At 43.9% G+C, this 13300-nt stretch overlaps 1 pseudogene; it reads left to right on the top strand.

Annotated features, from left to right (window-relative positions):
- Window positions 1-11499: 11499 nt before the first annotated feature.
- On the top strand, window positions 11500-13089 carry LOC125519148 (annotated as a pseudogene).
- The last annotated feature ends 211 nt before the right edge of the window (window positions 13090-13300 follow it).

Raw genomic sequence — 13300 nt, forward strand, 5'->3', positions numbered from 1 at the left:
TCAGCAGTGGAGAGAGATACATAGTTCTGCTTCTTTGAAGACCAACATACAAGTGATCGTCCCAGAAAGTGACATGTGCCTGATGTAGACTTGCGATCCACCTTGTCACCAGCATAATCAGCATCCGAGAATCCAACTAGATCAAACTCTGAGCCCTTTGGATACCATAATCCTAGTGTTGGGATGTGAGCCAAATATCGAAGAATTCGCTTCACAGCTAAGTGATGCGATTCCTTTGGTGCCGCTTGGAATCGGGCACACATGCAAACACTAAGCATGATATCTGTCCTAGATGCACATAAATAAAGCAAAGAACCAATCATGGAGCGGTATACCTTTTGATCGAACTCTTTACCATTGTCGTCGGGACCCAGATGGTGTTTAGCTGGCATTGGCGTCGTGTAACCTTTGCAGTCTTGCATTCCAAACTTCTTCAGGCAATTTTTGAGGTATTTCTCTTGAGATATGAAGATGTCGTTGTGCTGCTGTCGTATTTGAAGACCAAGGAAGAACTTCAGCTCACCCATCATGGACATCTGATATTGCTCTTGCATCATATATCCAAACTCATCACTGTATTTCTGGTTGGTGCAGCCGAAGATAATGTCATCCACATATATTTGGCACACAAACAGTTCACCATCATATGTCTTCGTGAAGAGTGTGGGATCCAAAGAACCAGGTTTGAAGCCTTTGCTCTTCAGGAAGTCCTTGAGTGTGTCATACCAAGCACGAGGGGCTTATTTGAGGCCATACAGTGCCTTGTTGAGCTTATAAACCATGTCAGGATGTTTTGGATCTTCAAAGCCAGGCGGTTGTGCAACATACACTTCTTCAATCTTGCCATTGAGAAAAGCGCTCTTCACATCCATTTGATACAGAAGGATGTTATGATGATTTGCATAGGCTAGCAGTATGCGTATAGCTTCAAGCCTAGCCACAGGAGCAAATGTTTCATCGAAGTCAATTCCTTCAACTTGAGTGTATCCTTGAGCAACGAGATGAGCTTTGTTTCTGACAACTTGACCATGCTCATCTTGCTTGTTGCGATATATCCATTTAGTGCCTATGATATTGTGCTTATGAGGATCAGGACGCTTGACCAGTTCCCATACATTATTCTGCTCAAATTGTTGAAGCTCTTCTTGCATAGCTTGAATCCATTCAGGTTCCATGAAGGCTTCATCAACTTTCTTGGGTTCAGATATTGAGACGAATGCGAAGTGTCCACAGAAATTTGCTAGTTGTGTTGCCCTTGAACGAGTGAGTGGACCAGGTGCATTGATGCTATCAATTATTTTCTCAATCTGTACTTCATTTGCAACACGAGGATGAACATGACGAAGATTTTGCTCTTGCTGGTCATTGTCATCGTTAGAAGGATTGTCTTCAGGCTGAGCATTGTCTTCAGGTTGATCAGTTGCAGAGATGATGAGTTCCTCTTCAGGTTGAGTTTTAGAAGGTATGATTTCTCCAGTTCCCAGAAGCTTGATGGATTCACTGGATGGAACTTCATCTAGCACATTTGGCAGGTGCTCTCTTCGCGAGCCGTTAGTCTCATCGAACCGCACATCCACAGTTTCAACCACTTTATAGTGAAAGAGGTTGAAGACTCTGTAGGAGTGTGAATCCTTTCCGTATCCAAGCATAAAACCTTCATGTGCTTTCGGTGCAAATTTTGAAGTGTGATGTGTGGATCCTTGATCCAGCACCTGGCACCAAATACTCTGAAGTAACTGACATTTGGCTTCTTACCAGTGAGGAGCTCATAGGATGTTTTGTTCAGAAGCTTGTGAAGATAAACACGGTTGATGATATGACATGCAGTATCAATGGCTTCAGGCCAGAACTTTCTTGGAGTCTTGTATTCATCGAGAATCGTCTGGGCCATCTCAATGAGTGTTCTGTTCTTGCGTTCCGCAATGCCATTCTGCTGCGGTGTGTACGGAGCTGAGAACTCATGAGTGATGCCCAAAGTATCAAGATAAGTGTCGAGGCCGGTGTTCTTGAATTCAGTGCCATTGTCACTTCTGATGTGCTTGATCTTGACGCCATAGTTGTTCATGGCTCGATTGGCGAAGCGTCTGAAGACATCCTGCACTTCAATCTTGTAGAGGATTATATGCACCCATGTATATCTTGAATAATCATCAACAATGACGAAGCCATAGAGACAAGCAGTAGTGGTAAGAGTTGAGTAGTGAGTGGGACCGAAGAGGTCCATGTGTAGCAGTTCGAGGGGTTGAGTCGTTGTCATGATTGTCTTCGAGGGATGCTTGGCCCTCGTCATCTTTCCAGCTTCGCAGGCACCGCATAAGTGATCCTTCTTGAACTTTACGCCCTTGATGCCTATGACATGCTTCTTCTTTGCAAGAGTGTGCAAGTTCCTCATGCCAGCATGCCCTAGCCTCCGATGCCAGAGCCAGCATTCTGAAGCTTTTGCTAGAAGACATACGGCAAGCTGTGGTCCTGCTGAGAAATCTACCACGTACAAATTATCTTTCCGATACCCTTCAAAGACTAGAGACTTGTCAGATTCCATTAGAACAAGGCAACGATATTTTCCAAATATCACAATCATGTTTAAATCGCAAAGCATTGAGACAGACATTAAGTTGAAACCAAGAGATTCAACAAGCATCACTTTATCCATGTGTTGATCCCTTGAGATTGCAACTCTACCTAGACCCAATACCTTGCTTTTACCAGTATCAGCAAATGTGATGTGACTCTTGTCAGATGGACGTAAAGTTGAGTCCATGAGAAGACTTCGCTTGCTAGTCATGTGATTAGTACATCCACTATCGATAATCCATTCTGAAGCAGCTGGTGTCATACCCTACAGTGCAGTTAGGGGGATAGGCTTCATGAAGAGAATTGTGAAGTATAAACATTTGACGAGCAAGTGGATTATGAAAGCTTAGATCGAGGTTAGGACTGATAGGGCAAGTAGCAAGCGACTCAGGAACAAAATACATAATAAGACCATTTGGGCATTTGATCTTGCGCCCTACAAGATGTTTAAGGTCCCCAGCAATAGCTTCAGACGAATTTGATTTTCGGCTAGAGACCCTTCCCTGCAAAAGAGAGTTAAGCTTTCTTAGCCACCCACATCTTCAAGGGTGGTTTCGAAGCAATGAGTCTAAGTGCAGCATCTGAGAACTTTGGCTTTGGAGCCCTAGCAAATAGTCTTGCAGGTGGACAATAGTACTCATAAGAATAAGCAGAGTAGTTCTTGGTCTTATGAACATGGCGGTTTGATGAAACGCGCTCATATTCATAGGCCTGAGTATGGTTTCCCTGCAAAACACTTGCGTTAGTGCAACTCAGGTGAGTCCTCTGTCTGTATGAAGCCTTTGGACCATATGAAGCCCGTGGTCTGGGGTTTGTCTTCTTCACTTGTGGTGTCATGACGACATACACAGGAAGATTTTCCAGACACTTTTTCGGCACCCAGACCTTCTTCATAGGTGGCCCATACCTGCAGTTAGTACCAATATACCTGGCAAACACTTCACCATTCTGATTCTTAAATAGTTTATAGTTTGCATCAAAGGATTCATCAATAACAATGGGATTAGCACAAGTGAAGCCAGATAGGGTGGATGGATCCACTGAAGGTTCCTTTGCAGCAACCTATGTGGTTTTGGGGTACTGCTCCGGTTTCCAGTAAGAGCCATCAAGATTCATTTTCCTTTCGAACCCAACACCCTCTTTCCTAGGGTTTCGGTTCAGGATATGTCTTTTGAGGACATCACATAGTGTCTGATGCACTTTGAGACTTTTGTACATCCCCGTTTCAAGCAATGCCTTCAACCTAGCATTTTCATCAGCAATAGCAGTGGCATCCTCAGCAGAGGGGTTAGTTACCACATCAATAGTTGAAGATATTGCAACAGTAGCAGCAGTGGAACATCCAGAAACAGAAGTAGCATTGTCACGCTCAATGCATTTAAGACATGGTGGTTCAAATCCTTCCTGAGCGGAACTGATCTTTTTGGCACGAAGCGACTCGTTTTCCTTTTGAAGATCTTCATTAGCCGCTCTCAATTTCTCAAGATCTTGCTTCCTTTGAAGATAATCATAGGAAAGCTTTTCATGAGTTGTTGAGAGCGTTTCATGATGAATTTCAAGTTCCTCATACTTAACATGAAGATTTTTTATGTCTTCAATTAAGGACTGAGATCGAGTCATTTCAGCGTCTAACAGGTCATTGCTTTTGTCTAACAGTTTTTGAATATGTTCCATAGCTTTCTGTTGTTCAGTTGCAATTTTAGCAAGTGTTTTGTAGCTGGGTTTGGAACCACAATCAGAGTCATCTTCACTGGATGTTTGATAGTGAGTAGTGTGTGAGTTTACCTTGGCACCGCGTGCCATGAAGCAGTAGGTGAGAGCGGAGTTGTCCTGGTCATCGGCATCGGCGTCGGTGATGAAGTCATTGTCTTTAATGTTGAAGATGGACTTGGCAACATAGGCTGTAGCCAGACTTGGAACGCCAGAATCGGACTCCTCCTCAGACTCCACCTCCGCCTCCTCAGAAGCAGACTCCTCCTCTGAATCCATTTACTTTCCAACAAACGCACAAGCTTTTCCAGATGAGCTCTTCTTGTGTGATGAAGACTTTGATGAAGACTTGGAAGAAGACTTTGAGTATTTCTTCTTCTTCTTGTCGTCAGAATCATATTCCTTGCTCTTCTTCTTGTTGTTGTTCTCATTGTCCCACTTCGGACACTCAGAGATGTAATGACCAGGTTTCTTGCACTTGTGGCATGTTCTCTTCCTGTAGTCATGAGCAAAAGCTTCATCATTCCTTGAGCTGGATCGTGAGGACTTTTTGAAGCCTTTCTTCTTGGTGAATTTCTGGAACTTCTTCACAAGCATAGCAAGCTCCTTTCCAATGTCTTCAGGATCATCAGAACTGCAATCAGATTCTTCTTCAGATGAGGAAACAACCTTTGCCTTCAAAGCACGAGTTCGCCCATAGTTGGGACAGTAGATGTCTCTTTTCTCAGAAAGCTGAAACTCATGTGTGTTGAGCCTTTCAAGTATGTCGGACGGATAGAGTGTCTTGAAGTCAGGGCGTTCTTGTATCATCAGGGCTAGGGTGTCAAATGAGCTGTCAAGTGATCTTAGGAGTGTCTTGACGACTTCATGCTTGGTGATCTCAGTAGCGTCGAGGGCTTGAAGCTCATTTGCGATGTCAGTGAGTCGATCAAACATGAGCTGAACATTCTCATTGTCGTTTCTCTTGAAGCGGTTGAAGAGGTTGCGAAGGACACTGATTCTTTGACCTCTCTGGGTTGAGACGCCTTCGTTGACCTTGGAGAGCCAGTCCCAGACTAGCTTGGATGTTTCCAGAGCACTCACACGGCCATACTGTCCTTTGGTCAGATGACCACAGATGATGTTCTTGGTAGTGGAATCCAGTTGAACGAACTTCTTGACATCAGCAGCAGTGACACCTTCACCAGCCTTGGGGATGCCATTCTTGATGACATACCAGAGGTCGACATCAATGGCTTCCAGATGCATGCGCATCTTATTATTCCAATAGGGATATTCAGTTCCATCGAAGACTGGGCACGCAGCGGAGACTTTGATTATCCCTGCAGTCGACATAGCTAAAACTCCAGGTGGTTAAACCGAATCACACAGAACAAGGGAGTACCTTGCTCTGATACCAATTGAAAGTGCCAGTGATCGACTAGAGGGGGGGGTGAATAGGTGATTTTTATGAAAGTCTTCAAAACATGGAAGTTTCAAAGACAAACGATAGAAATAAACCTATAACCATGCAGCGGAAGGTAGACTACACTAAGCAAGCCATAGTCAAGTATTCAATGAAATGAAAGCACAAAGACTAATAGCAGCTAGGCAGTATAGATCAGGATGGAAGATAGTATGAAGCCAATCAGAACAAGCAGTCACACAGTGAAGACAAATAGATAGTGCAGACAGGCAATGACTTCACAAGGACCAATCTGCAAATAAAGAGATGGGAAGGATAGAACCAGTGGCTCGTTGAAGACAATGATTTGTTGGACCAGTTCCAGTTGCTGTGACAACTGTATGTCTGGTTAGGGAGGCTGAGATTTAACTCAGAAGACCGCGTCTTCACCTTATTCCCCTTGAGCTAAGGACACCCAGTCCTCGCCAAATCACTCTGGTAAGTCTTCAAGGTAGACTTCCAAACCTTCACAGACTTCGTTCACCGCGATCCACAATGACTTTTGGATGCTCAGAATGCGACGCCTAACCGGCTGGAGGATTCACAGTCCTCAAGTGTAGTAAGTCTTCAGATCACACAGACATGAAGACTTCAGTGATGCCTAACACTGTTTGGCTCTGGGTGTTTAGGGCTTTGTCCTTGCAAGGAATTCTCTCTCAAAGGCTTCGAGGGTGGGCTATTTATAGCCACTAAGCAACCCGACCTGATTTGTCTGAAATGACCCTGGGTCACTAAGGAACTGACACGTGTTCCAAATAGTCAGATTTCAGACACACACGACAACTTTACTTGGGCTACAAGCAAAGCTGACTTATCCAGCTCTGGATAAGATTTGCTCTCATTGTCTTCGCTCGAAGACATAGGATTTTGGTTAAGCATCACTTCAGTCATTCTGACTGGTTCACTAGGACCCCACTTAACAGTACGGTGGTTCCTATGACTCAACAAAGAAGAAAAAGAACGATGAAACAACTAAGTCTTCGCGCTCCATAGTCTTCACGCAATGTCTTCTCTTGTCACAGTCTTCAATGTGAATGTCTTCACATACCACCTTTGACTTCAATGTCTTCATACATTTTTATGGGTCATCTCTGGTAGGAAAAACCGAATCAATGAGGGACTTCTACCTGTGTTATCCTGCAATTCTCACAAACACATTAGTCCCTCAACCAGGTTTGTCGTCAATACTCCAAAACCAACTAGGGGTGGCACTAGATGCACTTACAAACACAATCTGGTAATGAAGATCCACCTAGTAATTATAAGAATGATAAAGATGTTCATGTTGATGCTCAACCAGATAATGATAAAGAATCTGATAATGCTATAGAAATAGAACCCGTTGTTGATCTTGATAACTCAACTCCTAAGAATAAAAGACATGATAAACGAGATTTCATTGCTAGAAAATATGGTAAAGAGAGAGAACCATGGGTTCAAAAACCCATGCATTTTCCTACTAAGCCCCCCGCCCTAAAATAAGGATGATGAGGATTTTGAATGCTTTGTTGAAATGCTTAGACCCGTCTTTTTGCGAACATGCTTGACGAATATTTTGAAAATGCCTCCATATTCTAAGTACATGAAACATATTGTCACTAATAAAAGAAAGATACCTGAAGCTAAAATTTCCACCATGCTTGCAAATTATTCTTTTAAGGGAGAAGCACCTAAGAAGATAGGAGATCCAAGAATACCCACTATACCATGATCCACTAAAAGAAGTTATGTCAAAACTGCTTTATGTGATTTAGGAGCTGGTGTTCGTGTTATGCATTTCTGTTTATATAGAAGACTTGATTTGAATAAGTTGACACCTACTGAGATATCTTTGCAAATGGTTGATAAATTAACTGCTATACCTATTGGAATTTCTGAGGACGTTCCCGTTGTTGTTGCAAATGTTACTATCTAACAGACTTTATTATTCTTGATATGCCCGACGACGACAACATATCGATTATCCTTGGTAGACCCTTTTTGAATACTATAGGGGTTGTTATTGATTGCAACAAAAACAAGGTCACTTTTCATGTCAATGGTAATGAGCATACGCTATATTTCCTAAGAAAACCCCCCAACTTCGAGCACCACATCATGTACTAACTCAAGAGTCGTTTCTTAGCATGGAAGGAAACATATGCAACAACATATATGGAGATAAAATGTTACTCAGCAGACAAGACGCTCCTCAGGCTAGTATCTTGTGGTAGGAGTAACTTTTTGGACAGCGGCAAGCATCAACAAAGAGACACCAGATTTTTACGTGGAAAACCCCCAAACTTGAGGGAAAATACTACGGGCCGAAGCCACCCAAATCCTCTTTCAGTATTATCAAAATGTGCGATACAACAAGTTCTTCTCTAGATAGCACTAGAGGATCTCATACATCAAGACTTCTGAATCTTGGATGAACACAACAAGATTTGGGGCTCAATAGCTATGGATTGGAACAATCTCACCAAAGATGGTGGAACCGAGCTTGAAGGAGACAAGGTAGTGGATCTGGACCATCACAACCTTGGGGAGGAGCTCCCTTTTCTTCTTCCTTCAATCTTCCTCTTCTTCCCTTACTCTCTTGGTTTTCTCTCTTCTTCTCCAGTGGAGGCTGAACTAATTTTCGTCACACTTGGTGGTGGTTGCTGGATGGAAGGTAAAGCACCCCATCCTCACATGTGTAAAGTCCAAAATGATCCTAAGTCATAACCCTAATGGGTAGTGGCCTTCTATATCTCTTTGGGCTTCCTAAAAGGCTTTAAATAGTCATCTCTTCACAGCCCACATGAGGAGAATATCTTTCCTAAAAAAACATGAGGAGAATATCCCAACACTTGGGACATCCTGAAACCAAGCATTAGTTAGATGACCGCTCTTTGAAAGTTTAGCTAAGAAATCTACAATTCCATTCTAAGTATGAATAATCTTATCTAACTTGAGTTCCCGATCTCCCCTGACTAACTCCTTCACTTCCTCCACAAAATGACCAAGGTAGGACCGATCAATCTTAGTTTTTGTCAATGCTAGTCCCATTGAAATTAATGTTCTCGTGCGTACACACAAATACCTTGGCATTGCACAAGCACAACCAAATAAACAAATGGTGTACATACAGCAGGTTCCACATCCACCCCAACCTGTGCGGTCTGCACATCCAGCAACCACATGGTCACATAATCTACATTTGGTAACGTTCCCAGGTTGTCGCTCCATTTACTGTAACGCCCTGATTTTTTGGCTAAATTGCAAGTTCATATTTACTAGGCTGTGTCCAAAACAGCAATTTTTCGGGTTCTTCCAGCACGATCGCTACATCCTGCTGGAAATCTCTCCCACGAAACAGGTTGGAAAAACAAATATGAATGCCAACTGCAAGTTGATTAGGACATGCCATGGCACCGGCAGTATGTTACCCATTGAGCAAGACATACGTGTTAGACGTAATAGAGAGGGAGGATTGGTGTAATGCGTTGTATTGTTGTTGTATTGCTTGACTCGTGGGCATATATTTAAGAGTTATATGATCATCTTGGAGTACAAGACAAGTTAAATAATTCCTACTCTATCCTATGTTACCTAATAATTATGATACTCAACATCCCCAAAGTCACAACGATAGCGACGCAGACGGTGAGACTGGAGAATAATCCAAAGGTAAGCCGACGAATATCCCCCCACAGTTGTAACGGTCGATGCATCGTGGAAGTTGTGGCTGGAGTGAAAACCGACGAGGTTGCTCAAGCAAGGTCGTAGCCCATTGGGCCGATGTCGAGGTAGCCGAGAGCGTAGGGTGCTGTAGCTGTGTGAGGGACGTCGTGGTTGATGTCGAGTTGGGATGGCCAGTGTCGATGTAGTCACCATGGACCGGGAAGAAGAGCGGCGGCGGCCTGGGGAGACGGCGGCAACGGCTAGGTTAGGAGCACAGCGGAGGTGCTCGAAGTGGGCAAGGAAGAACCCGATAGCGTGAAGAAGATCGGCGAAGTGGACGGTGGCGTCCCGCGCCTAGGAAGGCGGTGCGACGCATACCACGTAAAAGTCAACGCGTGTGGACGGCGAAGTGGACCGCATGCCGTGGTGCTACGGCCTGAAGGGGCGACACAGTGGCAGCGCGCGGGTCGGGGCGACGGCGGGGAAGACCTCAGGAAGGCCGCACAGACCGCGTAAACCGATCTTAGATCGAAAAGCCAAAAAAAGATGATCAAAGCGACCAGCGAGAGAGAGAAAAGTTGGGTCAAAAGATTGATAAAAAAGACTCTTTAGGGCAGCCAATCAACACAACCGTCGGACGAACCCTAGGTAAGGGTGGCGAGGCCCATGGCGGCGATCATGGAGACCGACTGCCCCGGGGATAGCGCGGAGTGGAAGTGGCGGCTAGGGTTTGGATCGGTTAGACTGATACCATGTGAGGAGAATAGAGAGGGAATTGATGAAATTTATTGATTGTTATTGTATTGCTTGAGCCTCGTGAACATATATGTAGGAGTTATATAACCATCTTGAAGTACACAACAAGCTAGAATAATTTCTAGTCTATTCTATGTTTTCTAATGATTACCATACTCAACAGTATGTTGGCCATGTTGTAAGCTCACGAGTAGAACAATGTGGATATGAACTCCATGATCCTTCAACCTTTTTTTCTTGGTAAAGAAAGCTTTTATTAACTCTTGTGTGTCTCAATTTGACTGTTTCCACATTCTCTAATCAAATACAGTATATAAATAGATTTGTTCGGTGGGTCTGATCTCTGATGGATCAATATGTTCGTCTTGTCAATGACAACACACAGACATGATACAAAATATCACCTGTGGTCAGGAAAATAAATATAGGTTGCATGTACCTGTCGAACGCCCTTCTCTTTCTTATTTTCGTTTTAAATTTTGGCTACTTTTTCTTCAGTATGATGTATGTGCTTGTCGCATTGACGTTGCTGCAAACATTGGATATGGACATACGGTAATAACGATGAATTGTAATTCCATGGCAGCATGACGTCCCTCAAGGTACGCCCGAGGAGGAGCTGCTTCCACAAAACAGAACTTGAGTCGTTAAAAGTAGGTCATGTTTTTCGCCGTGTGACTTATGTTTCGGAAGTCAGTCAACGTTGCATATATTACTCCATACGAGGTGCATGTTTCTATAGTTAGCTAGATTGCTTCCATACGAGGATCTGAGCTCTAGTGAGAAAAATATAGGTTGGTTCTACCTGCTTAATGGACCTTCTTTTTCTTTTTCTTTTCCAAATTGCCCTTGTTTTCTTCCGTATTAGGTATGACCTAGTATTATGTATGACATGAGAGAGAGAGAGCGAGAGAGAGAGACTGCACTATATCTTCCCATGTTTGTTCTTTCATACTTGCTTCATCAAAGATATCACAGCTGAGAGGAAGGTGTTTTGCTTCATTATGTTGCCACGCTTCCTCGTGCTCTTTCTCCTCTTCAGCATCCCTATGTTCAAGCCCTATGCCATTGCTGAAGATGGCTTTAGATACGGTGATGGCATCCCTTTGGGCATGCTCCGGCTTGATGGTGTGGCTTCTATCACAAGCGGAGCACTTATGCTGACCAACAGTGATCCCCAGAGGAGTGGACGGGCTTTCTCTAGGCACTCGTTTGGCTATATTACCTCTTTCTCGACAACCTTTGTGTTCCTCATCATCCCTCCGGATAGCAAGGATGGGGTGAGTGCGCATGGGCTTGCCTTTGCACTTTCATCCATGGTGGAATTTGTGTTCGATGCCCACCCGGGTCCGTACTTGGGCCTAACCAACATGAAGAGCAGTGGTAATGGCACAAATAAACTATTTGTTGTTGAGCTTGATACCATCAAGAATCCCCAATTTTCTGATATTGATGACAACCATGTTGGGATTGATGTAAACAGCATTGTGTCTATCAATTCCCACACAGCTGGTTACTACACATCAAATGGTATGTTCTCTCCCTTGAAGCTTGCTAGTGGTCAACCAATGCAAGTATAGGTGGATTATGATGGCACCTCACACAACCTTAGTGTCAGCTTAGCACCTTATTTAGAGCATAAGCCTCAGCGTCCACTACTATCAAGCACTGTCAATCTTACATCTGTGTTGGCAAACAACTCATTCTATGTTGGGTTTTCATCTTCAACCGGCCTCCTTAAGTCTAGGCACTACATTATTTGTTGGAGTTTCAATACAACTGGGAAGGCTCAACCATTGAACTACACATCTTTGTCTCAAGTTATAGAAGATGTTAGGCCGAAACCACAGACTCGCTCGCATATCCCTAGGGCCATTATTGTACCGGTTGTCACAATATCAACAGTGATTGTGCTTGTTATTTGTGTTGTTCTTTATGCTCTTAGAAAGAAGGCAAGGAATAATTTTGAGTGGGAAATCGAGGCTGGTCCACCATCTTTCACATATAAAGAGCTAGTCAATGCAACAAAAGGTTTCAGTGACGCAATGCTACTAGGGGAGGGGGGATTTGGAAAGGTGTATAAAGGGATGCTACAAACCTCAAAACAAAATGTTGCGATCAAGCGAGTTTCACCAGAGTCCAAGCAGGGGATGAAGGAGTTCATATCCGAGATTATGATCCTTGGTCACCTCCGCCATCGCAACCTTGTCCAGTTGCTCGGTTATTCTCGTCACCGAAATGAGCTACTTCTAGTTTATGATTACATGCCGAATGGTAGCCTTGATAAATTTTTGCACGGTCAAGATAGGAAAGACCTAGATTGGGTTTACAAATTTAACATTATCAAGGGCATCGCATCTGGTCTCTTCTACCTCCATGAGGATTGGGAGAAAGTTGTCATCCATCGAGACATCAAGACAAGCAACGTGCTCCTCGACGGCGAAATGAATGCAAGACTTGGTGATTTCGGCCTTGCAAGGTTGCACAACCACGAAAACGGAACAGGAGCCCACATCACAAACATTGCCGGCACATGAGGGTACATTGCTCCTGAGCTGGCCATGCTTGGGAGGGCAACCAAGGCGACTGATGTGTTTGCTTTTGGTGTGTTGATGTTGGAGGTTGCTTGCGGGAGGCATCCGATAGGAGTGAGCTATTCCGGTGAGCAGCTGTTACTAAAAGATTGTGTGCGCCACGCATGGGAACGCGATTCCATCCTTGCAACAGTAGACCCAAGGCTGGAAGATTATATAACGGAGGAAGTGGAGTTAGTACTAAAGCTTGGCCTGCTATGCTCATACTCAATATCCAGTGCTAGGCCAAGCATGCGCCTAATTATGCAATACCTTGGGAAGGATGCGCTGCTCCCAGATTTCCAACCGAGTTTTCCAGGAAGAGATGAAGGCTTTGATCAATATATCAGTGTAGAAAACGATGGGAAGCGTTCTACCCTCTCGTGAGAGGGCCGCGTGGTATTTATTGATAGAGATGGGGCATATCCCATGATCGCATACATGACTTGGAGTACAAGGGATTAGGAGATAGAGAGGAAGTAGTTTAAGTAGATACTAATCTATCTTTAGTCTAACCAGAACTCCAACTAACAATATATGCGCCTAGGGCCACATGAGATATATTTCAACACCCCCCCTTAATCACAACTTGACCAAG

This window comes from Triticum urartu, chromosome 7, assembly GCF_003073215.2.
Source record: "Triticum urartu cultivar G1812 chromosome 7, Tu2.1, whole genome shotgun sequence".
Classification (NCBI taxonomy): Eukaryota; Viridiplantae; Streptophyta; class Magnoliopsida; order Poales; family Poaceae; genus Triticum; species Triticum urartu.